The sequence below is a fragment of the Coturnix japonica genome, chromosome 1 (genome assembly GCF_001577835.2).
Source record: "Coturnix japonica isolate 7356 chromosome 1, Coturnix japonica 2.1, whole genome shotgun sequence".
Taxonomy (NCBI): Eukaryota; Metazoa; Chordata; class Aves; order Galliformes; family Phasianidae; genus Coturnix; species Coturnix japonica.
Window position 1 is genome coordinate 121483204 of NC_029516.1, and position 26996 is coordinate 121510199.

At 38.0% G+C, this 26996-nt stretch overlaps 1 long non-coding RNA gene across 2 annotated transcripts in view; it reads left to right on the forward strand.

The window, feature by feature from the left end:
- The first annotated feature begins 14514 nt into the window (after positions 1-14514).
- The window catches only part of LOC107306672, a 154477-nt gene continuing 141995 nt past the window's right edge, over positions 14515-26996 (forward strand). The window contains exons 1-2 of one of the 2 annotated variants that reach the window (XR_004305856.1): positions 14515-14830; positions 15155-15192. This is a non-coding gene — a long non-coding RNA (uncharacterized LOC107306672). The remainder of the gene's footprint in view (positions 14831-15154; positions 15193-26996) is intronic. The other variant, XR_001552233.2, reaches the window with a different exon arrangement.

Genomic DNA, 26996 nt, shown 5'->3' on the forward strand with positions numbered 1-26996 from the left:
GTTGTATATATCACAGCTTTTCTGCCCAGATATGTCCTGTAAGTATATTTTTTCAGGGCAGGACAGCATAGAACTATGCAGCAGCCAAAGAGAGGAAGTACCAACACTCTGACACTCCTTACAGAGTATCTCAAGCGTTATCCCATCCCCATAGCCCTCATACAATACAAGTGAATCAGGGCACATAGCAAATTTCACAGAATTTCAGTGATCTCACAGGTGCACAAAGACTGAGAAAGAAGGGTGGCATGCTCTGAGTTGACTTGATTTGTCCAAGGACATGAAAAAGCCCTGTGGCAGAGCCAGGTAGGCAAGAATTCTGTGATCCAGATCATGGCATTACAGACTATCTTTTCAGGAAGAGAAATCTCTCTGCCATTAAAAACAAAGTTCAGTGCACACGTCATTAGTATGCTCCATTTAGTAAGGATTTCCCTCAGTGAAAATAATGCTGGTGCAAATAGATGGAAAGATTAAATGGCTTCGGATGGGTTTGACAGCTACTCTGCATCCCTAGTCTCTATTTCTTTGGTCTGTGGTATAAGGAAAGGTGCAAAAACATCTAGGGCAAACATCTGGCCTCTAGGTTTGATGGTAAAAGTGGAAATGCAACACAGCATACACATTTCTTAGGTTTACCTACTTGACCCCTAAAGAATATTACATCTCATTACACTCTTCACTTTCCCATCTGCTCCAGTCCGGATGGTACCCTCCTCCTCATGACATCTTTCACTGCAACCAAGATCCTGACTAAAGAAATAAAGTGACTCCATCCATTCCCAGCAGTTAAGGTTAAAGAGATGCACTCGGTTCTAAATCTTGGCTGCTAACGCTCTCTTGACCTTTGACTCGCCTTAGCACAGCGAAGTTTGATGGGCCCATGCCAAGCTGTCTTCTGTAACCCATGAGTTGGTTAATATACTCCCATTTCTCATTCAGACAGCCAACAGAGGCAAAAAAGGCAGCAGGGCAACAAATGCTGTCTCCTGCAAATGCTCAGTAATAAATTGCTCTTTCAGTAGTGCAGAAGACAGATTTTTCTTTCTTTTGCTTCTTTCCTCCTTTTGCATAGAAGTCACCAATGAGAAGCTTGCTTTCCCACCTGGCCCCAGCTGACTGTGCCCATAAATTTGCCTATGCGATGCCTGTTTACGGGTCGCTGCCAGAACACGGGGACGGGTGCGTTTTCTAAGCACCGGGTAGATAATCATGGTAATTGATGTTTGGAGCTGCTAGCTCCTAGGAGTATAGGGTCTCTTTCTCCCAGTGAGGCCCTGCTTCTTGTTATCAGTCCAGCCCATAATTAAATATCACTCTTTTACAATATGTTTCAGGCTCCTTAATGAGTCTAAAGCAGAAATAGTCACCTCTTTCCCCTTTGAGCTTTATTTGCTTGTTATTAAACAATGTTATTGAGCTGCCTTCTTTCTCTGTGTTGCCAAACCTGCATCATTTCCGTTTTATAATTGCACAATTAGAGTCAGTACTTTGCTTTCATACATCAGCAGGACCTTAGAGAGGGAGAGAGAGAGAGAGAGAGAAAGGGGAAAAAAATCAGGTGTTCACAGACAACTCAAATGCATCTTATTTTCATTAACTACCAGATTTTGCAAAATGGGAAGCTATTTATCATGATCTGTTTTCTACCACCAGCCACCCCCACCACCCCACTCTGGTGACTTTCGCTATGACCTTGTGCTGTATTGTTAAGGGTCCAATTTGCTCATTGTTACTTGCCTGCATAATTCTGTGCACCTCCCCCACCATCTTTTTTTTCCCAAGCAAAATCTAGTCATTTATATTCTGAGACTAAATGGTATTCCTCCTCCCCTACAGCCTCCCCCAAAAAAGGGAAGGAAAAAAAAAAAAAAAAAAAAAAAAAAAAAAAAAAAAAAAAAAGGACCAAGCAAGCTGTATAACACTAGTAATTCTCTCTAACAAATTTCCACAGATCCCCACCCCCCCCTCCTTACACACATGCACACACTCTCTCTCTCTCTCACACGCATCCTCTCTCTCACACGCACAACCTTAAGCTGCTCTAAGCAGTGTATTAAGTAGCTGAAGAAAATCCATTCACATTCTGCTGTGTCGCTTTCTTCTCAAGTCATGAACCCATCACAGACTTTTTCTAGCTGTAGGTTGCCACGGTGAAGATTTACAATGCCAGTTATTCATACATCTGCCTTCTCTTTTTTCCCCCCTTATTCTTAAATCCCTTGGGCGAGGGCAACCTTGATACTGAGACTCGTAAAATTCATGCAGGCTTATCATCCTTGGTGAAGGCTTCAGGCATGCATTACCGTATCCAACTGCCTGCTCACCGCCATGACAGAACTGGGCCTATAGCTTTTATTTCCAACGGGGGAAAAACGTATTAACGTGCTAAAGAGAAAAGAAAGCTCAAATGTTTGGGGAAAGAAAACAATATCAAGCATTATCTATTTCTCTTAATGATTTTTAAATTTAATTACTCTCTGCAGATCAGCATCAATTTGAAACCACTTTTTTTTTAACTTTTTTTTTTTTTATATCACCCTTTAATTTGTGTGGAGCAGTGTTCTGAGAGTCCAGTCACACTGCACTGGGAAAGTACAGTATTAACAGCCTCTGAACTACACATCAAAGTCATGAATACAACAAATCTGGAATGAGTTTTAAATGTAAATTTTAAAAATATTTTTTCTGACCTTTTAGTTTTAACGACTTGCTTAATTACTGTGAAGATTCTTTCTTAAGGGTGGTGAAGGGTAGATGAATGTATAGATTTTACATAGATAAGAAATAAAATTAAAAAGCAGAGGAATCCCAAGCAAATTTAAGGTCTTCAGTTACAAAGTCACAGTTTAAACAAAGGGTATGAAAAAATGCAAATCACTGTGATTTTAATTTTGGTGCAGTCATAATTTGATGTAATATTAATTGTATTTTTTCTAATGATCTGTTCTCTTCTAAGAACTATATCTACAGAGCCCCTCCCTCTCTGAGAGGGGCTCAGGTATCAGAAGTAGAGTGGTTTGTTTCAAAGTTCGGTTTTGTTTCTCTAATTTCAACAGACCAAAATCATGGTAACACCTCTCAGATTTTTGAGGATGTAGATTCCTAGATGCTGTGATTATAGGCCTTCAAATTTCTTTTATTTTCTTTGAATGAATGTATGAAGTTCTAGGTCTATTATTTGATTTTACTACGTGTTTTGAAATGCGTCATGATTTAGTAAGATGAACGGTGCAACTGAACTGTACCCCCCAAAAATCTTTCCAAAAGCTTATGCCCATGCAAGTGGAACAAATGTAGATAGAAGTGGTGAGAGCTACAGTGAACAGGATAGGAAACCAAAGTGCTGCTATCAGAAGATTCCTAGGTGCACTACAGACTTTTTATGGAGAACTGTGACTTGCAGTTTCGAAAAGAAGTAGTTTTGAAGACACAAAATTATTCAAAGAGAAATGAAATCTCGTGTCCTTTGAGAAGTCGCACCCCATTATCCTCATCCTTTCTCCCCCTTTTACGTTTTATTGTTGCTTTAAATGTTTCAAAACTGTTTCAGCCATTATGCTGTCAAAAGTGTCTTTTCAATCTCAGATCCATATCTTCTGACATCCTCAGACAGTTACAACAGAAAAGAAGACTTGTGTTGATGTTACTCAGTCAGCATTAAATTGTCACAAGTGCTGTCTCACTTCATCTTGATAGTGATGCCTAGAGCCCACTCATACCACCATCTGCTTTTACAGAGGTGACATCCCCCTTTGCATGATGAAGCAGTATTACAGGGCTCTGGTCCTGGGTCCACAGAGCCCTGACAGCAGCATATCTTACACACTATGCCACCTGGAATCACCTGTGAGCAACATTTCCCAGCAAAATAGTTGTGTAACTCTTCTAATGCTGTGAAATAGGAATTTAAGAGGCAGAAATAAAATTAGTATGTCTTCACGTCACTAGTGAGGAGGTTGTTCTTCTACTTATGTTAGTCTTAAAAGGAAAGTTATTGAAAAAAAAAAAAAAAAAAGCAGTTTCCAAACCCACACCAAAATTAACTTGGGTTCATTCATCTTTTCTAGCCAGATGAAGTGCTTTTTGGCCATCTCTTTGCCATGGAAGGGGGTACTTCATGGTGAACTCCAAGCGGACGTCCACATGCTTTCTAAGAAAGCATCAGAGCAAGAGAAGTTCGGCACACTCAACAAAACTTGTTTTGGTTTACAGCAGTAGGCTGCTGAGGCACAAATCTAGATGTTAGCACAGGAACCTGTCCCTGTCTCCCACAGCAGAGATGTTGCCATTGACTTCTCAACATGCATGTGAGCTCAGACTGTTACCTGGAATGGATACACCTACAGCAAAGGGAGGGGCAATGCTGCTTTTTTTTTAGAGAGGCATTTACTGGAGTAGGTATTCCACCATGCTTCTTGCTGGTGTTCTTTTCCAGGCCAAGGAACTCAGAGGATCACCTCTAAGCACAGATCACTATGCAGTCAATGTGTCTATCAAAGCATCCCCTTCATTTAATGAAAATACTAAAATACCTCTCGTCATCAAACACCAATCTCTAGACTACAAGTAAAGAGACCAAAAGTCACAGTTGCAACCTGACACAGAGAGAAAGAAAGAAATTTCAAGGGCATCACGAAGTCCTTAACTTCCTGCAGTAGCAGAACTGGCTGGAAGCCTGAGGTTCTCAATAGTGTAGGAGTTACCAACGCTACTTGCTGCCAATTAGTCTTTGTATGTGTTGAGTATCCTCCCCCAAACTGTCTTACAAAGAACTAACCTCCCAGATATTTCAGCTAGAAATCCAGGCTCGAGCAGCAAGAAGTTCATTCTTTTTTCTTCTTGAAGAGCTGCAGTTTAGATAGCAAGCAGGAGCCAACATGTGTATCACTGATACCTCCAAAGAGGAGACTTCTTTTTCTAGAAGGATATACTCCAAATATCAGCAGAAGCTGGTGTAGATGCTGCACAAATTTGGCCCCTTAACTGTGATATATAAAGACTTGGACTTTGCATTACTCATTTCACCCAGTCAATGGGTTTAATGGTTCCCCACAGCTATTTTTTCTTGCTGTTGTCCAGGTTCTCTGACTGATCCCTCCCCAAGACTCTAAACCAATAAAAACTTGAAAGAGAAGCTTTCCATCAGGGAGATAAAACTGGAGGCACTTCTCAGGATCATTCCACTCCAATGTCCCTTATGAACACTTCCCTCAGGGTTGTGGTACACAGGTCAAATAGTCAAGCGCTTTCAGGGCAGAACTTGTATGTACCACTGAATATTAGATTAAATTGAAGAACTGACCTTGAGAATATGAGAATTACAGCCTGCCAGCAAGAAAGATGTGGATAGATCCAACAATAAGAGATCTGAGTAATTTCTTCCAAATCAGTTTGTTTACATACTATTAGTATACATTACATACTATTAGTAAACAAAGTGGACTTTTTTTTTTTTCCTCCAAATTCCTTTTTCATCCTGTTGCATTCCATGTGCTATGGTTTTTGTCAGCATTTTAAGATAAGGTAATAACAGAGTTACGTGAAACAAATCATTTATGGTTTTGTCACATTCAAGCTGTATTAACTGGTACAGATATACTGAAGAGGAAAATAAAAAGTGAATCCCAAGCCTAAATCACTGTTGCCTTGGCAAAACTTTACAGTGCCTAACATGCTAATGTAGACATGACACTGTTCAAGCTATCTAATTAAGAATTCTTGTTAGTACGTTAGGCAAAAGTTGAGGTCTTCATGTAGAACCTATAACTTTTCCCCATTGTCTAACAGTGAACAAATGAAATACATATATGAATATAGTGAGTTGAAGTGGAGGTTGAATGTGCTGCATATTCAGTGGGTAACCTAGAAGGTTACTTTGTGCAGAGCCCATACTGTTTTTGAAGGCACCTTTGCATCCATTAACTACAGCGGGGAAGATTTTGCCCACTGGAGCTCGGTGAAATTTGAAATTACTGTGGTGCTTGTGATGCTCAACAACTATTTGGGTCTTTCTTTTACAATATGGCTGACCACCAGCACTGAAAAACTGATTTTCCAATCAGCTAATAGGTTTCTACTAAAATAAACAAGCAAAAAACAGAGAAAAAATTCACACCTGGAAATTTTTTACAAATACTTCATTTATAGAGAATTCAAAATTCCATCTTGGGGATGTCACTTTGAAATAAGAAAGGAAACAGACAGCTTTGAAAGTTTTTACTTTCAAAAACAAGCAGACTTAGGATGAAGCTTCTCTTATGGAAGTTTGGTGGCACTGCCAGGCAGAGGGGTTGGAGCTTCATGATCCTTGAGGTCCCTTCCAGCCCAGGTCATTCTGTGTTTCTGTGATTCTGTGCCCTGTGTTCAGATGTTACCACTGGTGCATTCCACAAGCTAGTTATAATGTAGTCATTGGGAACAAAAATCCAGGCTTGTCTGTTAGTCTCTACCCTTATAAATAACAGTCTTTTTTAAGATAATGTTCTCTCAAAGGTGCTTCTTCATGGTGGGTTTCCTGATTCACTGGATTACTTGCATGTTTAGAAGCAACTGCATGCTAAAAACACCCTTCAACGTTATATCAAGCATAGTTCAAGCGAATGTTTTCCTTTAAAATTTTCTATATATGCTAACTGCGATAGTTTTATTCTACATTTGCTGGTAAATAGTATAGTAGAAGTCCAGAGTTTGTTTCCTACCTGGAAGTTACTTGGGCAACTTGCCTATCTATTGGAGGCTGCATTTCAAGTTAGATTTTGTCAGAAAGCCCAGAGCCTTTAGGCTTGGTCACTTGCCACATGTAAGTAAAAATCAGTTTTTATGAGGTCTCTGCATTGTTGAATTTGTTTTTGTTTGCTTATTTGTATTTGTTTTCCTTCCCATATTTCCTATATATTTATTTCAAGTCCAGTGTTGTAGTTTTCCACAGGTATTCCATACCATGACATATCATGAATACAGTTGATCAAACTTAAGACATTTATCATGATAATAAAACCAACAAAGAAAAAGGTAAGAGGAAAGAAAGACAGTCAGAAAGACATGGACCAAAGACTGGATTCTATAAAGAAAATAAAGCATGAATTTTCATGGCTTTATGCCTGCCATGTGACTTCAGCACAGCACTAATGACAGCTTGTAACCACGTGGGTCTCTTTTGCAGTTTTGTGTTTCTGAGGTGTAGTGCATGAAAGAAATGGGCCCTCAGGGAACATTCTCTACCTTAGATAGCTTTAAAAAGTCTCACATATAGCCCTTGAGTTAAGGGCATGACACAAGTAGGCTAGAAAGAGGGACAACAAGGGACTACCCCTGATTTCTGCTGCAAGGGTTTCCATCAGGGTTCTCAAAAGGCACAGGATGTAAGTGTAAGGCTCCTCTAATTTTTCACTGATTGTTAAATCCAGACTGCAGACAGGACAAATACGACTTCTGCCTATCTTTCCCCTAACTTCTCTGCTCTTAACAGATAATAATACTTCTTTGCTTCAAAGCATTTAATCCTAGGAGTAAATTTCGTGGAACAGAGAGCATATGTAAAATAGGATTTTGAGATGAAAAGGTGCTCATCAGGGCAGAGACTATGTACTTGGCCTTTTATAACAGCCTTTCAAAACAGTACATCTGTGAAGAAAATAAATAAGCTCTATACCTTATACTGTTCACACACTTGTTTTTACACATGTATGCGCACCTGCAGACATATGTGCATACAAAAGGCAGAGAAAAAGACAGAAAGATAAAAGATAGGAGTATCTAGCCCTTTTGAACTGATGAATGGGCCATACACTTTTGTACTTAGTATTTTAGTTCCTAAACTTTGGGTGACACTATCTCAGTAAGAGATCATTTTGGTATGTATTTTCTCTATTTGCATTACGCAGCACACCTGGTAGAAAGGATATTTAAGTAGTGAAGGACTCGCAGCATTAGCAATTAATAGGTCCCATTATGCTAACTCTCATGCAAGTTTAGGACATCTTAGATGCTAGATAAGAGATGAATAATTTGAAGTAATTTTCCTGTAATCATGCCAATCACTTCAGCAAAGTAGTTATTAAATGAAACAGTATTATGATGAATTATAGGACATCTATTGAATATCTTTTCTTATCATCTACTTACAGTGCCTGATGTTGAAAAGAGGCAAACAAGTGAATGCTCTTTCCCAGTAAAATATGCACACTTCTGACTGTAAATAATAGTTTGTTTAGCAAACCTTGTTTTTTTAATGAGGTCTAGAGACAGCTTTGTACCAGTCTCACACTCACTGCTGCTCCAGAAGATCATGTATTTTTACCTTTTCTTTAAAGGTAGACATTAGCAAGAATGAGTCACCACTGATGACAAGAAATTTTTCTAGTTCAAATTTGCTGAAGTGATTAAATATTATTTATCTAATTAAACGCTCAAAACAGATCATTATTGAAAGGAATAAATTTAGTGGATTTGTTGAGCAGTGTTAGCTGAAATGTAACTGCACATCATTTGACTTTTTAACATTTTATTATATCTAATAAGTCTTTCTGTGCTTAATTAAATCAACTTATTTTTTACAGCTAATTTAACATGATTTCATTTTAGTTACAGCTTTTGCATCAGATATGTAGAAAGCCAACTGTGTACTCAAAGTAAGCCTATGCTACTCAGGTGCTCTGCTGCACTTCTTACCTCTCCAGCTGCTGCTGTGGTCTGGAATAGTCTTTAGCATTTTCTTATCTTTTGCTGGAGGAGGGTTACTCATTTTTTAATTATGATCTATTTCAAACACTACAGTAAAAAAAATACCATATGGTCATAAAACATTTAATAATTCTGTCATATGTAGCAAGCTCTGAAAATCAACTTTTTTTCTTGGCATAGGACTTCGCCTTGTGTCAGAAAATGCCAAACAGAAATGTAAGATTAATTCTACTCGTGCCGCCCGAGCAACTTAATGTGCATGCATTTGGGTTAAGGTAGGGGTGGACCTGCTAGTGTGCATAAAGCTTTCATTTTTCCCCAGGTGCACCCTTGTCAGTAGTTTTGCATGTTGCTCCAATTCTTTTGAATCAGGATTCGTTTCTCTTAAGACTAAAAACATTAACAACAATTCATTGGCTTCCACCCTTTAAAACTTTGGAGAGCTTTTGCCTCTTTTCTGAACAGCATCCTACCGTGGGGGCAGGGTAGGGTGGGAGGTGAGAAATTCAGTTAGCCTGGCAGTGATTGCAGTTTGCTTGAATGAATGTCACTGCTTTGACTTCAGTAGGATTATGCCTGGACCACACTAGCATGTATGAGATCAGAACCAGGCTGAAGACATCTCTATATTGGTATTTTATGGATTTAGGGCAGCTTTCTCACTGAGTAACTGTTCCCATTGAGTTTTTTAAAAGACGCTGCCCATCCAGCATCTAAACCAAGAGAGTAAAGTTCACTGAAAGAGTAGACAGGAGCTTTCAATAAATCATTGTCTGATCTGAATATCTATTTTTTTAACTCCCAAATATCTGAATATATTCCAGGGAAGCTCAGAAATGTTTTTCAAGCCAGCCCTGTAGCAGAATGGAGCTCACGGCACACATTACCAGTTTGCAGCAGTATTATCATTTTTAACTTACATAAGAATAAGACTGCAAGCAGTTTTAAACTCTAGCGTGAGGGACTGCACAAAGATACATTTCACATGCAGACATGTAACGCATTATTATTCCCGCGGTTGCCACCAATAACCATTTCTGCATATAGAAAAAGCTGCCTAACACTTTGCCTTAAATTCCCCAGAGTAACTGTTCATGATCACAAATTTGGCTAAAGGATTTTTCCCATTACCCTCAAACATTTCCTTTCACCTCCAACCTCTAGGCAGAGCCATCGCTTTCCCTTCAGAGCAGGGAACATAAAGCCATGGGGCCATCGGGGCCGGCTGCGCCTGACCCCGAGGGCCCTTCTGTCAATCACTGCCTCCCCATCCCTTGCTCTCTTTCACACCAGGCAGCTGTACCCATCGCTGTCAACCAGGTAACAACCAGCAAACAATAGAGGCCTGAATGCCTGGTCTAGACACTCTTTTAGCCACTTATTTGCTGCTCTTGGCAGCTGTTGAAGCATAAATAAGCAGTTTGTAATCAGAAAGCTGACATCATTGCAGCTCAGCTGAGAGGGGGAATTGTTGCTGTGCACTGAGCTGCTTTCCCCTTCTTCCCCGTGCCCCAGCCCCCTCCCTCCTTCGTTTTGGAACAACAGATTCTGGGGTGGGGTTGCAGAGCTCTGCCGTGCTAAGCTGGCTTTTCTTTTCCTTTCCAGGGTGCAATGATGCAGGGCGCAGAAAAATGGCATGTGTGTAGCCTAGCCATGTAGCATGCAACCACCATAACTGAAAAACAGGAAAATAAAATAAAAGCATGGGAGACATCACCCCCAGATACGCAGTTGAGTTCTTTCTTGGACATTCAGAAAGCACTTGGAGGCATACAAATATTCTGAATTTTAAGGATGGCAGTTTAATAGATTGACCATAAAGTGGGCAGATGGGCAGAGAATGGTCCCCATCCCAACTGGTGTTTTTACCCTTCCCTTTTCTTTCTCACCCTCTGGAGGGAGAGAGGAGGTAAAAACAGTCTTCCCAGAGACTTTCTGACAAACTCTGTTTTGTGCCAGTGTGCCTCTGTTCCTGCCTCTGAAATGCCCAGCCACACATCTCAAATCAACATTTGTTGTTCAAGTACATTTCATACACTTTTAACACTTTTTTTTTCCCCACTTTACAGCTTGATCGTAAACAAGTTCACTGGGCAAATTTGACACAAGATTTGAAACTCAAGCTGGGTCCCTCTGATGCGATTGGCCCGCTGAGGCACGTGGAAGTGCTTCTGCTCTCTGACTGGGCGATCAGGGCAGCATACCCAGTGCAAATATTTGCACATGCAAATTTAGAATTCGTTTTCCACAAACACTTGCACGTATGACTTTCAAATTAGCTTTCTGTGAGCCTTCATGCTGCTAAGAAACTCTAGTTCAAATATTCATGGAAAGTGAACATAAAAGGGCCACAGGTTTAGATGATTCCATTTCAAAAGAAAAAAAAGGGGGAAAAAAAAAGAAACCATTCATGGGAACATTCACGCCAAAGTCTTTGCAGTATTTGTCCAGTTCAGTTGTTTTCTGTCCACCCTCCTTTAATGTTGAGAACAGTTAAATGTTTGTGAGGTGCTAAACAGCAATGGTAAACTATGCAAGATCCAAGATATAGTTAAAACATAAACTTTACAATCTGTGCTGCATTTGCTGCTGTTTATCGATGGGAAAGTAAAGCACGATGCGTAACCTTTAAAATGCCTAATCCATACCAGGTCCCAAATCTTTCCCTTGTGTTTCATTCAGCCCACTCTGTTGATGGCTGTGACGATAATGGGAATGAGACAAAGGGCTTTTTAGAGGGCTTTTTTCTCCCGGCTGTTTATGTATTTATCTGTGCACACTTTGTGCATGTGGTAGCCAAGGGAGGTCAGCTTCCTAATCTATTGGAGCAAGCAGTCAGTCCGCCCTGTGCCCAAGCTTGCAAGAAGTCCAGTTTGGCTGCCTCTGAGTGCATGAAGGCAGAGGGAGAGCCACAGCACCCACAGGGATTGCTGACTACCTGAAATATCCTCAAGAAGTCAGTCCACCTCCAGTTCCAACAAGGAAGAAGGCCAGCTCAACAAAAATATTGACTTTATCTCTCCCAAAGGCTTTCTAGTATTAGTTTGCTCTAAGTAGCTCATGATTTAGAGTACAAAGGCATTTCCAGAATGCATGTTTAACAAAATGACATAGCAGATAATTGAAATTTATTTGCAATTTTCAAACTACAATAAACACAATTCTCCTTTTCTTTCATTAATAATCACACGGCTAATGCATAACAATCCCTCTGCAGCTTTTACAAGCAAACTTGAGCTGCTGTGTTGTAATAGCTGGAAAAGTTAATGTAGCTTGAACAAGGTTCCTAATTGTCCCTGTCTCTGTCATATTTGTCTACTTGAATGGTCCTAAATACCACAGCGATTAATTACTACAGAGCAGGTATTACAAGATGTTATCATCCTTCCCCAACTGTCTGGGTGAATGGAGAGAGGCAGTAGATTGTTGCAGTGTTTCATCTTTGCACTTCCTGTAAGGCACTTTAACCAGAAGATTTAATGTGTCAAAGTTAACTGCGTTCCCTCGCAGATATTCACATTCTAATTAAAGATTAAGAACGTAGTACATTACACTGTGATTTGTCATACATGGCTTGTTAAATAGGAAACCTACCGGGATTCCCTAACATTTTATAAACATTATTCAGGGCTTTTAATGTGGGCAAAGGAAAAGATTATTCAGCTGCTCGGCAGAGGAGGAGGCAGGTCATTTCTTCCCCCCTCCCTTTCCCAAGCTCTCCCCACCTCCAAGTAAATAAATAAGAAAACTACAGCACTTTTCAAACTGGAATTCTGTTGAGATCTCTTCTAACTATTTATGTTTCCAGCATGTATGCGTGCATATGATGTACGCATAAAATATATATATATCTTAATTATTTTTCTGTGTTTTTCAACTTTCGCTGTCAGCTATGTAAACTGAGGTAGGAAGTCTTTGTTTGAATTAGAGTGGCAGAGGAAGGAAGATGAAACAGTTTTTCAATATGCAGAATGTGCTTTCAGCTGATTCTCACAATGCTGAGCAGCGTACCACTTCCAGTATTAGTAGCAAAGGACTGGTTCACATTCTTTGATTGCCTGAGGAATAAATTAATGAGGTTACTGGAGACATTGAACATTTGCATATTCACGGATGCTTATTAGGTATAAAGTGAATGCCAGGTGCATTGAATTTTGGGAATACTAGCTTTGGTTTTGGTCTTCTATTTTTAAAGCAATCACATCTTTCTTTTTTCCCTGAAGTGGGAAGTTCTTTGAGGGGGAAAAAAAAAAAAAAAAAGGCAGCATTTATAAAATTAATACCAAAAAAAAAAAAAAATTGAATTAATTCAACATAGACAACACTTCAATGTAAGATATACATCAGAATAAATATGATACAGCATGAGGCTGGGGACTATCTGAGTATCTTGTTTGGAACAACAGTTAGGATGACTACAAATATAAAAGCAGTTGTTCCAAGACATAAGGAGTACAAATGTTATATTTTTCACTGTGCTCCTTATGGATTTCTAGCTTTAAATAGCAATAGGACAACTCGTTAAGAAGTTACCTTCCATAATGCCCAGCGCTTAATTTTAAAGCACCAATACTCCAGCATGTTTTGTTATACAGTCTCAAACTCAGCCTGCAAAGCATGGAATATAGATAGAATTGAAAAATTTGCTCGACTCTTTCTCAAAGGAGTATCTGCACATGGTTGCATTGTTGTCAGTGACTTCCATCATTGCTGTGTGAAAGTGCATTGTGTGAATGATTTGTACTGTATCTCATTATTCTTGGAAGTTTTTATATGTATTGTTTATTTGGGATCGTTGCCCCCTTTACATTTTTAACAATTTTATGCTGTTTTGATGTTTTCCTTTTTTTTTCCCTTCCCTCCCTTTCTTTGGCTGTCCATATGCTACAGAGCACAGCATTAGCGCTGCTTGTTTCAGCATAGAAATATCTGTCAATTGAAAACGTGTATTGTTTGTTCTGCTTTGGCTTGTCCTTTACAGAGTAAGCATCAAGTATAGACATGTACACAGACTACAGCCCTTACTTGCACTGCACACAAATAAATACAAACACCCATGCTCACACAGATGTGCACATACAAAATTACTAGTATCACCTATTCCAAGTAGGTAGCATAGCAAAATCAAGCAGTGATAAGTGTTTTCTTTGGATAATGATATGTATTTACAAACAGGCTCCATTCTGCCCCCTTGTTTCTCAGAACACTGTGCTCAACTTCCCTTTCTTGGATGTTGCACTGTGCTGATCACTGCCCTGCCTCTGCAAATCCTATTTGAAAATCTCATTTGCAGCATAACTGACAACAAAGGCATTACATGGTGTATGCCCTGCATATTCTGCAGACTACTCCTTGCCTTTGCAAGTTATTTCCAACTTCCTCTGAAAATGCTGCACGATCAGTTGATGGTCTTTTTTTTATTATTATTTATTAATAGCTTATAAAATTAAGCGTGTAATCAAAGAATGAATCCTTTCTTGAAAGTGCAAGGTGGGATGAATTAGATCAGTGGTGCAAAAGCAGATGTTCTTTACTGTGATAGGCCTTTCTTTGGATACTCTGGGAAGAAGGGACCTAAACAAAACACTAAACTGAAGAGGATTCAGAGGTGCAATCACTGCCAGCCACTGCAAGCAAGAGAAATCCCCTTTAAATAGATATTTTCTCTGCATTTGTTTCCAAACTGTAATTCTGCTGCATGACTTAAAAAAAGAGGGGGGAAAAAAGGAAAAGAAAAAAAAAAAAAAAAAAAGATTTGATATTTCAGTCTCTCAGGGCAGCTTCCGAATAATTACATGCAAAATGATCTATTATATATTTATTGAAAATAGTATTGCTGAGTACAAATGTGCATTTTATTCAGAATGGTCATTTTTTAAAGGCATCTATTGTAGCTGATTCACTAACATCCAGGGGTTCTTGCCATACACACAGCACAGATTTTTTTGATTATGTAGATTTTTTTTTCCTATTGCAGTTTCATATGCAAAGCATGCATCAGCCACATCCATGCTATCTCCTAAAGCAGTCATTCTGAAACCCAATCTGGGGACAGTGCAGACTAAATAAAATTTCATTTTGATTTGGCCTCCCGCTGAGAATGGGACTGCTTTGTTTCAGCCGACAGAACCAGCAAGCCAGAAAGGTATGTCCTGTTTTGCATGGCTGATGGTGTGACTTGAGGATCACAATCAGGCCGTTCATGCTCTCAGGGCTCGGCATCTCATCCACATCCTGTACTGTCTTTCTCTTTTCCTTTCCATTTGCTTTCCTTCTGTGCCGCCTGCCGTCTACCTGCAGGGCAAAGCTATGGCAAACCCTAACACTATTGTTTACTTTGGCATATGTTTAATAGCTGCATGGCTGTTTAAGGGTAGGGTTTTTCTTTCCTTTTTTTTTTTTTCCCCTCATTCTTCCCCCGCCTTTGTTTTTCCCTGCCCTACCCACATTCACTTTCCTTATTTTCTAGGTGTTGAATACACAAAAACTGACTTAACGGACAATTGTGTAAGTACTGCTTGCAACGATTCCGATATTTTACTAGGAGATTTGTAATGCAGAATTTTATTGTAAATCCGAGGAAACCTTTTATAGCTTTGGAGGACTTCAGTTTTCACAGCCCTTCAGAGCTGTTTAGGCAGAGAAGCAATCACCATTATAGTTAACAGAGGGAGAAAAAGAAAAAATAAAAAGAGAAAAAAGAAGAAAAACAAAACAAAACAAAACACTCTTGGGAAGGGGTCTGGCTGCTTTGCCATCTTCACATGCTGCACCGTTTGGCCAGGGGAATATCGGTAAATATTGCTCTGCCTAAACATTAGCATTTATCCCAAAAACAGTCTGCATTCCAGGAGAGGCTGTGTGTCCCTCGTTGCTGCTGCCCCATCTTTGAGAGGAGGGGCTGGCACTCGGGGAAATGCCCACCGCTTTATCCTCTGAGGACAGAGCAGCAGGACGCCTGCAAGACGCCCCCTCACATCCCCAAAGTACTCCTCAAAAGTGTGCCTCATCAAAGAAACAGTCCCTTGCTTGTCATTAACTGGGGGGGGGGAGGTGAGGGGTTGTCCCGTGAAATAAAATTAATATAAAATTTACTTCAGACAAAGGACAATTTTTTTGTTATTATTATTATTTTGATCACTATATGTTTTTTATATGGACATTGCCCTTTTTTCTTACTGGTGTAGAATATGATTGTAACACCAAAGAAAATCTTGACCCTTCTATATCTCCACACAAAAAGAAAATGAAAAATATCTATCATATTATATAGAGCACTGACAATAAATGATTATTTTTGCCTTCAAAGTGACTTAAAATGCAAAATTTTAATTTACTTTTGTGGCAATTAAAATTAAGCAGGTTACTCAGCAAAATCTTAAGGATATACATGATCAGTTATAACGCTCTCTGCTCAGTTGGGCAATTTTATTTCTTGCTACTAAATTATTATTCCAACTCCATGACTTTCACCTCATAACTTGATTCCTATTCTGACTTCCTGAGATCATGGGCCCATGGCATAACTGCCTGGGTTTTCTTAGAGCAGAGGACTGGGATTTGGCGGTTCTCTTTCTTACCGTCTTAGTTAGTTAAAATAATAATTATTAATCTTATTAACAACATTAATAATAGAAATGTGTCAGGTTAGGGGTGTGGAGGCTCATCCAATACAACTTTGGAGTAAAAGAGAAGTAAACAGAAGATGGCTGACTGGCCTCCCTGTACACTGGGTTAAGATGACTCCAAGATTCAGGCACCATAGGCACCACAGTGAACTGTCATGAACTCTAGCAGGGTTCTCTGGACACAGGTTGGGGACAGGATGTAGCCCCACACATCTTGTTGTTTGAAGATGTTTACAGAATGAAATGCAGATTGAAGAAGCTTTAGAGAAGCTTTTCATAGTGATGATTTAACAAATCTGAGGTAGTAAGAAAGTTATAAAGAGATTATATTTATGAAAAACAAGAACTACAGCTTCTTAAATGGATACACCCGTAAAATGAGGAGTTATGTGTTTTTCCTAAGTATCTCTAATCCTCCTGCTTCACCCCTCAGGTATCTTTGGGATGTTTTCCAAGTTATCAACTCCTCATTGTAATCAGAGCTAATAAAAACAAGTTTCAAGTTCACATTTACCATTATTTCATTTTAACAGTTACGTGTAAGTTTTAAAAGAAACAGAACCCTGGATATAGTGCTACAGTGTACCCAGAGTATTCTAATTCCGTTAAGTCACAACTCACAGCCCTACCAAGCTTCTTGTTGCACAAAGAATATTCAATATGATGTCAATAGCTGTATTTTTTTTTTCATGTGAAATAAACAAATAGACATAAATCACTTGAAAATAGATGACATTTTTACATAAAATACTTGAGGAAATTAACAGAAGTGTTTTCCAGGTATTTTTTTTCCAAGTGTTTTATGTTTGTTTGATTTTATTTTTGGTTTTGTTTTTGTAAGAGAATGTTGTTTGTTAGCGTAAAGGAAAATAATCTAAGCTCCAGAATGTGCTCTCTGTTCTGGATTCTATTAATTACATACCTGCTGTATGCAAGCAGAAACTAACACAAATATTATTCCAATGGTCTTAGAGGATCAGAGTTTTTTTTCCATGGACTGGTCTATTAGATCTGTGCCTTGTGGTCATTTTCCAGATCAGTAAAAGAACAGGGTATGGATTTTCGAAGTTTGCTTTGCATTTATCACTCCTACAGAAAGAAATCTGTAAAACTATTAGCCCAAAGTCCATAAAGAAAGACCTCATTCTTAGATAGTTTTATAAGGCAGCACTCAGTGGACTTAGCAGTGTTTATTTATATTTGTGTGCTTAAGATAGGAACAGAACCAAAATCCCAAATCAGCTACCTCTAGCATCCTATAATTGCAAAAAAAAGCCCAGGGTACTGGTGCATGTAAGATATTTACATAAGTATTCCTTTTTTAATGTAAATAACTCTATTATTCTCAATTCTCTGACTTTGCTTGCACATTTTATGCTTTACTTGAATGAGGTGATGAGACTGAGATAAGTTAGATCTCTGTCCAGAATCCTATGGAAAAAAACAGATCATCTCCAACTCAGAATATATGGAAAATCAGGAACAAGATTAATGTATTCAGGAGACCTATGGTTAATTTTTCATATGCATATACTTATATGTATGTGTGTAAATGTACAATATGGTGCCAGTATATACATGTATGCATGCATAACTGTGTATGTATGGATACATACATAGAACACTGTCACTGGGTGCATGAGTTATACATGGACAGATACAGTTATTGTGACCACATGGTGAGAACCTGCGTGATTGGTGCATTTGTTGATCTCTAGCTATTTGAAAATTCTCTGCAATTGATACAAAATGATTGGAACACTTGTCTGATGTTTATATCTGCCTAAAAACTTGCGGAGGCAAATAGGATCCCAGACATGAAAATATGACTGCAACATCAGGACCTAAAGAGTTGGCAGTAGCCATTGGCCAAGCCAAGACAGACCAATTAAAAAAAAAAATCTTTGGATAAAAAGTGGCAGAAATCTGTCCTAGGGTTGGACTTGGGATCTGCCAGAAGAATTAGGAGACAACTTGTCATTTCATTCAAATTTCTTTTACTGATGAACTTACTTTGTATGCCAACACCAATAAAAGAGCATGAGAAATTCATAGCAGATACTATAAAACTGCATATCAAAGGGCAATTGATTAGAAGCAGGTAATAAAAATTTTGCATCAAGGAAAGCAATAATATCCAGTCAGCAAGTATAAGCATTGGTACATATTGTGTTCACATTCTGAAAGAGAGAAGGTATAGAGTTGCTTTGGTTTGGAATATTTATACACAGAAATTAAACATACAAACAAACGAAAAAGAGTTGGGAGAAAAAAATAGATATACAGAAGAAAGGAGAGAGAGAAATGTTAATCACAGACTTCTTGTTCAAGTTCACAGGAGCAACAGTGTCCTATAAAAATGAATGTCATCACATAAACTTTCATGTGATAATGTTCCAAGCTTTCAGAAAGTTGCATTTCTTGACCACAAAAAGAAATTCATGTTTTTCTCAGCTTTTTCTGTACCCTAGAAAGGTATTCTTCCTATAATTCTTGTTTCAAAACTAAGTATAATAGTCTAAGAAACTGATCAAAGACAAACTGAACAGCCTATTGTTTATGCTATGTGTACATATATAACAATAAAATATACAGGCATATACAATCCAGTAGAAAATCTACCACTGAGATGAAGTTATCAGAACAAAGCTGCATCTACTTCTAAGAAGTAAAGTTTGAGTTATGTTCAAGGAACAGAAGAAATTTGAAGTCTTTATAATACACAAATTGAAAGATTTTCTCTGAACAACATGCAAATTGTTCTCCTATGTGTCAGGGCATTGCAAATTTGTTAAAATTTTAATGATTACATTGCAAAAATAGATAATGTGTATTGAAAAAAGATCTTCATCTACAAAATATGCAGCGGGTGGAAGAAATTACTATGGGGTGAATGGTGAATGTCTAAATAATATTATATGGCACAGAAATGGACTACAGATTAATAAAAGCCTCCCCTCCTTCATTAAGTGTTCTTTACCCTATAGGGGTGGGGAAGGTTAGGTTATAGAAGCATTATGTCCTCACAATAAAAATATGTTTAGTCTCCTAGCATCTACTGCAACTGGATATTCATTATATATAATTTTCTTTATTTTTGCAACCCTTTCCCTCTACCAGCTGTCTAACAAAGGCAAGCATGAAACATTCTGAATATAAACTTTTGGAATCATTTGCATTCAATGGGAAAATTCCACTAGTAAAATAGTATTTGTTAAATTTTTCTAGTGATGGACAAATCTCAGAAGATTCTGGTGAGTGTTTAAAGCAAGTATAAAAATATCAGTGTTTGTCTACAATGGTTTGAAAAGCCTTCTCTATTGTCATTATGCCCAGAATCCTCCAAATAATCACTTTTATGTATTTATTTTTTTAATTATTATTCCCTTAACATTTCTAACTTCTCTTCTGCCCCCCCTGTGATTTCTTTACTTTACCAGACAAAGTAATGTCTTCTCATGGGTGACAGGTTACTTTTCAGAAGAAATCAATTCCCTTTACCTTCTCTAACCCATGTTTCTTTTAGGAGTAACCCAGAAAATCTTCTTGCTGTAAAGAACAGCCACAGGAGGTACTAGGAAACATTATCTTCTATAGATTTTCTCTTTCCCTTCTTCTCTCTCATCTGAATGAAAACTTTCCTGGACACCTGTATTATTCTTCGATGTGGAAGTAATAAAATGAGTTTCCTATACATTGAAATACGAACAAGAGTTGTAGTCTTATGCAAAGATCTATTGTGTCCTCTCAGTATCATATTATGGGAACATCAAAATGAATTGAAATAAGTAACATTAAAAGAATAAGAAAAGAAGAGAGGAAAAAAAAAAAAAAAGGAAAAGTCTAAAAAGATCCAACTGTATCCCAATTCTGTTGGCCATGCTGTAAGTAGCAAATAGATTTTCATCTAACCTGGAGCTACTTTTTAGAAGGTTGGTGGGAAAAGGGAGAAGAGGATCTAATTTTTGTGATTCTTTTTTATTTTATTTTATTTTATTTTATTTATTTTATTTTATTTTATTTTATTTTATTTTATTTTATTTTATTTTATTTTATTTTATTTTCAGATATTCAGTTAAGATCCCAATTTGTACTTTAGGGAGGTAAGATAAAAAGACTAAAAGCTGCTTCAATAGGATCAGGTGAAAGAGCAAAATAGATCTGGGTGTTATCAGGTTAACAATGATAACTCACCTTAAGGTCCCTAAAAATAGAAGTGAAAGAAGCAAAGAAGCACATCAGTACTGCAGAGCAAGGGGGCCAGAACAAAATTCTGAAGATCCCCATAATTAACTGGCAGAGGGTCAGATGAACACTTATTAAAATGCAACAAAGCACAACGGGGTGTCTCAAAGACAGAGTTTCAATCTTAATGGTGAATTTATTGGTTTTGTCAGTTCCAGCCAGGTCTGCCATGTTATTTTAATGAGTACTTTTCTCTACATATTTCCTTTGAGAGTTTTGGGGAAATGTTTATGGGAAGAATTAAGAGTGGTTTGTAGACAATTCAGGGGACAGGCCTCCTTAGAAAGTACATGGTGAACTCTGAAGGCATATTTGTAAACTATATTTGAATGCTGTGAGACAAATGCATCTATTTTCCTTCCAGTTTCAAAGGCAATGGTAAGTCTTTATTAAGAAAAAGTGTTCTCCCAGTCTAATATCTATATACTACTCTAATGCTGCTAAATACTCTTTATTGTCAACTTGCCTTTTTAGAGCATCAATATGATGCTCTTAAGCAGTTTCTGTCAGATAATTTTATTGAGGATCAATATTTCACTTCACAATGTACCCATACCTACTCTCATCTCACCATAACACAAAAATAGTTTTCCAGTCAGCAAATGTAGAAAAACTATCTCAAGAAAAGGATGTGAAAGCTTTGTTGCCATAAATATTGCTTGTTAGCACAAAGTATGTTTGAAAGCTAATTCTACCTTGCTTTCCACTAGTCTAATTTGGATGATGTGCTTATGTAAATACAGGTTAAAATCTGTTGTCAGAACTGGTTGATCAAAGATCACTGAAAAGTAGGGGGAAATTTGGCTACCTCAGAGAGGCTTGTGGGATTTGGAGGAGTTAGGAGAAAGGCAGGACAGGATGAGGATGAATAGTTTCTCAGCTTCAACAGCAGAGAGAAAGCTGAGCCCCATTTCCTAACACTTACATATATGTTGTATGTGATGTGTTAATACATAGTGTATTGAAAGCCTAGTGAATTTTTTGAATGCAATATAATCCAGAGTACATTGTCACATCGGTGTTTACAGATTTTTTCTCATACAGTAACATGTTGGCAACACAGGCAAATATCATGAGTCGGTGATCTGGCTGAAGTCATCAAGTACATTGTTTTACAGTGATGTACATTTGTTAGTGTGATTTCTTTTCCTTAGTTGCATTTTTAAGTACAGTAACGTTTAGCTGTTAACATGTGGGAGGGGTTTATGGTTTCTTTTTTACTTTAGTAAGATTATGGCATATTGGATTTTGTAATTCCTTCATAAATTATTTTAAGTTGTCTTTGCATATGTGCATACCCACACACATATTTACCACTTGGAGGACAAGTTAGATAAAGCAGAAGTGTAATATCACACCTTCCCTCTCTCAGATGAAGGACCGGCCGTCAGCAGGTTCCCACAGTGCTGTGTGATCTTCAGAACACAAAGCATAAAATGCAACTGCCAATAATATGGCATCAAATCCTCATTGCTGCATGACTCTTCGATCTATTACAGTAGTTGTTTATACAAACTTCAGCATTGTGGTGCAATGACAAACAGGACCCAAGTGTTCTGAATGATTTCAGAAGACTTCCCAATTTATCATAGCACAAGGCATTCAAGCCAATTCTGCTCCTTTATGTGCAACCACAACCCACAATGTGGGGCTTTCTACCAGGAAAATCAAGGGCTGTATGTTTTTTGCTAAAACTGATTGGTTTTGTTTCAGTGAAAGTGCTAGAGAATTAAGAGAGGAGGAAAAGAGAGAAATTGTTATGAGAAGGACTCCAAGGTAAAGCAGAAACCAAACTCCTTGGGACCCAGTACTGATTATGCAGGTGAACTAAGAGAGCTAAAAGCATCTTTTAACACCAGTTTCTCATGTGATCAAGGAACATAATTTTGTGCATTTCAGTAGAATAGCATCAAAGGTTATACTGCACTGATGCCAGCTGCTGCCAAAGGCTGCAGTTCTACAGGGCCACAAGCACTTGAGGAACTATTTGAACCCAAGGTATAAAAAAATATGAATTTCATCTCCTCTCAGTGTTGCTCCTGCCTTTTCTATTCAAAACATTTATCTTCTTATCTATCTCCTGTCTGTGAGTCCTTCTCATCTTACAGTTTGAGGTTGAGGAAGAAAGGAGTGATAAAGAAGCAGGCAAATCCTTGTTGTGGATCTGCTAAGAGCACAGGCGTGGTTACAGCATGGGGCCATGAAACTAACAGTCATTACTTTCTGTGGAGGGACTGGCTCTCATGTTTTGCTCTTTGACCTTCCAAAAGCACATCAGAAAGCAATATCTTCCTTTTCTTATGCAAGCAAAACTCATGGACACTTATCATTTGCTCAGTATTTCCAGGTATTCACAATTCAGTTAGAGCAATGAGCTACCACCTGAATATCCTGGATAAACAAACACTTCCAATGTATAAGCTACCTGTGTGCTGTATGAACAGTCAATCCAGCAATCCTTAGACCAACTAGTTAAACCATGGGAGACTTCATACTGCCAAAGACACAGTAGCTTGACTTCTCTTACTTCCTAAACAAATCTTAATAGTCCCATGAGGAGAAGATGAGTCTTAGCATGAGCTAATCTGTGTGGCAGGTGCATGGGACTAAAACTGATGCTTTCTCTACATACTCTCTTTCTAATGGCTCCTTTCCAGTCCTATAGCCTCAGCTTCATCCTGCAAAAGATTTCAAATCACTGCTTATCTTTCAGACCATGGTTAATATCAGTTAAAGGAGTCCCATCCTGCATGTCTTATTTATGTGTCAGCATTCTGTTCTGCCACTTGTTATTCAGCCTTTTGTCACTGTGTTCAGAACATAGACCTCAGGGTGGACTATCAGTGTCTTAATTTGTCATAGGATTATTCCATCATTTTCAACATCTCTGTTTCCATGCCATTACTGACACACGGTGTCCATACAGTCCCCCAAAACCACCTATCTGTACAACTTCAGATGGGACACTTTTCCATATAGAAAAAAAATATGACAGAATTGCCTCCTTTGTGGCTTCACTCTCTCCATGGAGCATGAATTCACCATCATCCTGACCCATCTACCATCTGTGCAGTGTGTAGAGAGCTCCTTTCTAACAGCTGTTTGTGCGGGGAAGGAAAACAATTCTGGGAAAGTCATTCTGAAGGCTTGGCTACCACACAAGAAAATTTCCAGAGAGAAATTCATTTCCTGGTTGTCTTCCTGTTAATAGACCAGGATTCCTTCAGCAAATGGGTACTGCCTTCCCATATTGAAATGCAGGTGAATTTTTTTGGAAGATCTTTTAAGTTTGCCCTTCCTTAATGGCTTCCACGTGTGAAGTCTCTGTAGCTCTCACACAAAATAAGTAATTTTCACTGTTGATGAAAACTAGATGGTAAAACCCAGAATTAGGGGAAACAGGACTCTCTTCATCAGGTAGTCCAAGTAAAAGGCAGGACATTGAGCATATCTGACAGATATCTGCCCAACTTGTTCTTGAAATCTCCCAGTAGTTGAGATCCTGCAGTCTCACCAGGTGAGGTAAGCATTCTTCTCAATTGCTTAGCTTTTACCACAATGACAGGGTTTTTTTTTTCTAACTCGAATCCCTCTTGCTGTGATTCAAGGCTATTACTTCTTGTCCTATCCACATTGGGCTTGTCATACAGATTATTCTCATTCTTTTACATCTCTCTCAGCTGCTATCATTTCTCTCACAGTTTTCTTTACTTTTAGGCAGAATGACTACATGGCCTTCATCTTTCTTTCACAGGTCTTCTTTTCTGATCACTTTCATTATTCTCTTTTGACCCTTGCTTTCCAAATCATCCACATTTGTTTTTAAGGACAGTGGTCAAAAAGCAGGTGCAGTACATTACTGGAAGCCTTACTAGCACCAAGCAAAACTCAGATCATGTATTTGTTACTTCCCTAAGAAAATGAGATAGTATTGTTTTGAGATTATTTTTGTTTGGTTTTGTTGTTTTAGGGTGTTGTTGGTTTTTTTACATATTCTGTTCTGGCTCTAAAGACACATAGCAGCACTTGGATTTTCAATATACTGTTCAGGAAGCTAAGGAATGACTTTTTAGCATTTCTAACATTTTTAAATACCCTTCAAACATTTATTTTTTTTTTGCAGAATACTGTCATCATTAGTCTTTGCAATACAGTTGTAAGCCAGAGAAGTGTTATTGTCTCCAATTGTCTCCTTGCTGAACTACTGAAAAATGTACTTTGCATGGAGATATTTTGTTTGTGCATTTTGAAGAGAAAAGCACCACTGCGTTCTTCTGCACAGGATTCTGCAGAGTATTTGAAAACTCCTTCCACTAAAAATGATTATTCAATGAGTACTGCAGGTTTCCAAGCCAAGACTCTCTTCATAAGGGCTCTCAAAGTTGCTTCACTGTAAGCTCATATGATTAGCATTCTGTTCATTTCTGCATTTTTCATTTAAGTACATAAGTTTTGGTTATTCCCGTGCTCCAGAGCACTTTGCCAAATGCTTTTATCCCTCTTGGGACAGTTGGTCAAGGAGAAAGGGATGACGGCAGCTGGAGATGATAGGACCAGCAAAAAAAAATATGGGAGAGAGGCTTCAAGTGACAGGAGAGCAACTATTACTTTGAGCATAAGCATTCATCTCTACATTCTATACCAATACAACATGGAATTTTTCCAAGTTTTCTTACTTCACAGTGTTCCACCTACTGTCAGCAAACATCTGAACCCATTCAAATATGTATCTTACTCCCCCCTTGTGGTTGCTCCACAAAAATTAATGGTGGCACTCTGCTACTGTCAATAAGTTCTCAGTAGTTCATAAGGCAGAGGTCTTGGCTGTCCAGCAGAGGTTATCAGACTCCAAAGGACGCATGGAAATCAGAATGCTTCTACATGATCTCATTCATGCCATACCTGTTTTCTTTTTCTTTTTACTTTTTTATTTTTCTTGAACTTTAAGTAGTCCTCTTGTTTCTTTGTATTATATTTATGGATATCTATTACAACATCCGATGTGGCATCAATTTGCAGTGCTGCTAGGGTTTTTGTATATGATGCAATCTGATGCTCCAGTGACGTGTTCTCATTTGACATAAATCAAACCTACAGGGGGTGAAAATGCATCGCAACAGGTGCAGTAAAATATTTTAAATATTTTGTATTTGTATTATTTATTTTGTGGAAAAAAAAAAAAAGAAAGAAAGAAAGAAAAAAGAAAAAAAAGGAGAAAAAAAAAGGGAAAAAAAAAAAAGAAAAAAAAAAAGAAAATCAAGTCCAGATCAAGAGCAATGGTAGATATGGGAGATATTAAATTAGTTCCACAAATCCTTTCAGGCAGAGCATCTGGAAAGAGGGCATTTTTATTGTGCGCAAAGGGGATGCAAATGCATTTGTGTAGTGTAAACCACATATATTTTTGTCTTTCATGTGTGGTGATAAAAGTAGTTTTCGTACCAGTATAACATGTTTCATTAATACAATGTTTAAATAATTAAATACAGCAACTCTGGAGGCAATGGCTAAGATAAAAGTTTGTAGGCAATCCATTATTGTGATCAGACAGTACTTCTTAAAACCCATGGAGATGCAATTTAGTAATTTAACTTCTGAAGTCAGTTGTTTAATAAACTATTACATTTTAATATAGTTTTGTTCTTGTCAAAGAGAATGATTCATTTCCCCTCTGTCAATTGTTCCAGCTGAAGTTATTAATTGTTCCAGGGTTGAGGGGGTGCTGGGTTCCTGTTTGAATATCATTATCATTCTGTTCCCATTCCCCACGTTCTAGATGTTGTCACTGTAATGTTATGTGTGTGATCTATACCGGTTACAATTTTGTACGGAGAGGGACTGCCATCATTTGAGTCTTCAATACTCCTATGTTTCGTTAGATGTAATTCTGTTGGTACAGAGTAAGAAACTCGTTAAGGGGAAAATATAATTAGTTGTAGTAGGATTAAATGAATATTAGTATAATAATGGATGTCCCAGAAAGAAAGCTGGCAAAACCATTAAAGGAGGGAATATAATAGCAGACAAACTAAACATTTCTTCTGCTGCTATCCAAGCTCATTATAGCTTTAAACAAATTTGCTTGTTGTAGTTTCAAAATATTCTTCTTGTTCATTTTCCTTTACTTAAAAAGCTTTTAAGAGAAACAACTTCTTAAAAATCAAAAGTCTGGGTTTCTTTGCATTTGTCTGATCCTGTAATGTTGGGGTGTGAGTTAATACTCTCTCTTCAGTTCTTTCTTTTGCAAATTGCTGCCAGTTGATAAAATACTGTTAAAGAAAGACAGGCTTAGTAATCATTCTCCATATGTCCATCTATTACTGGTAGTAGTCAAGGATGGTGGAGATTTCTGTGCTGTTTCCATGCAGCAACACAAAGGATGGAAGTAACTACCTTCCATGACCTCAGCATGTCACTGACACTCACCTAGTGTGGAGA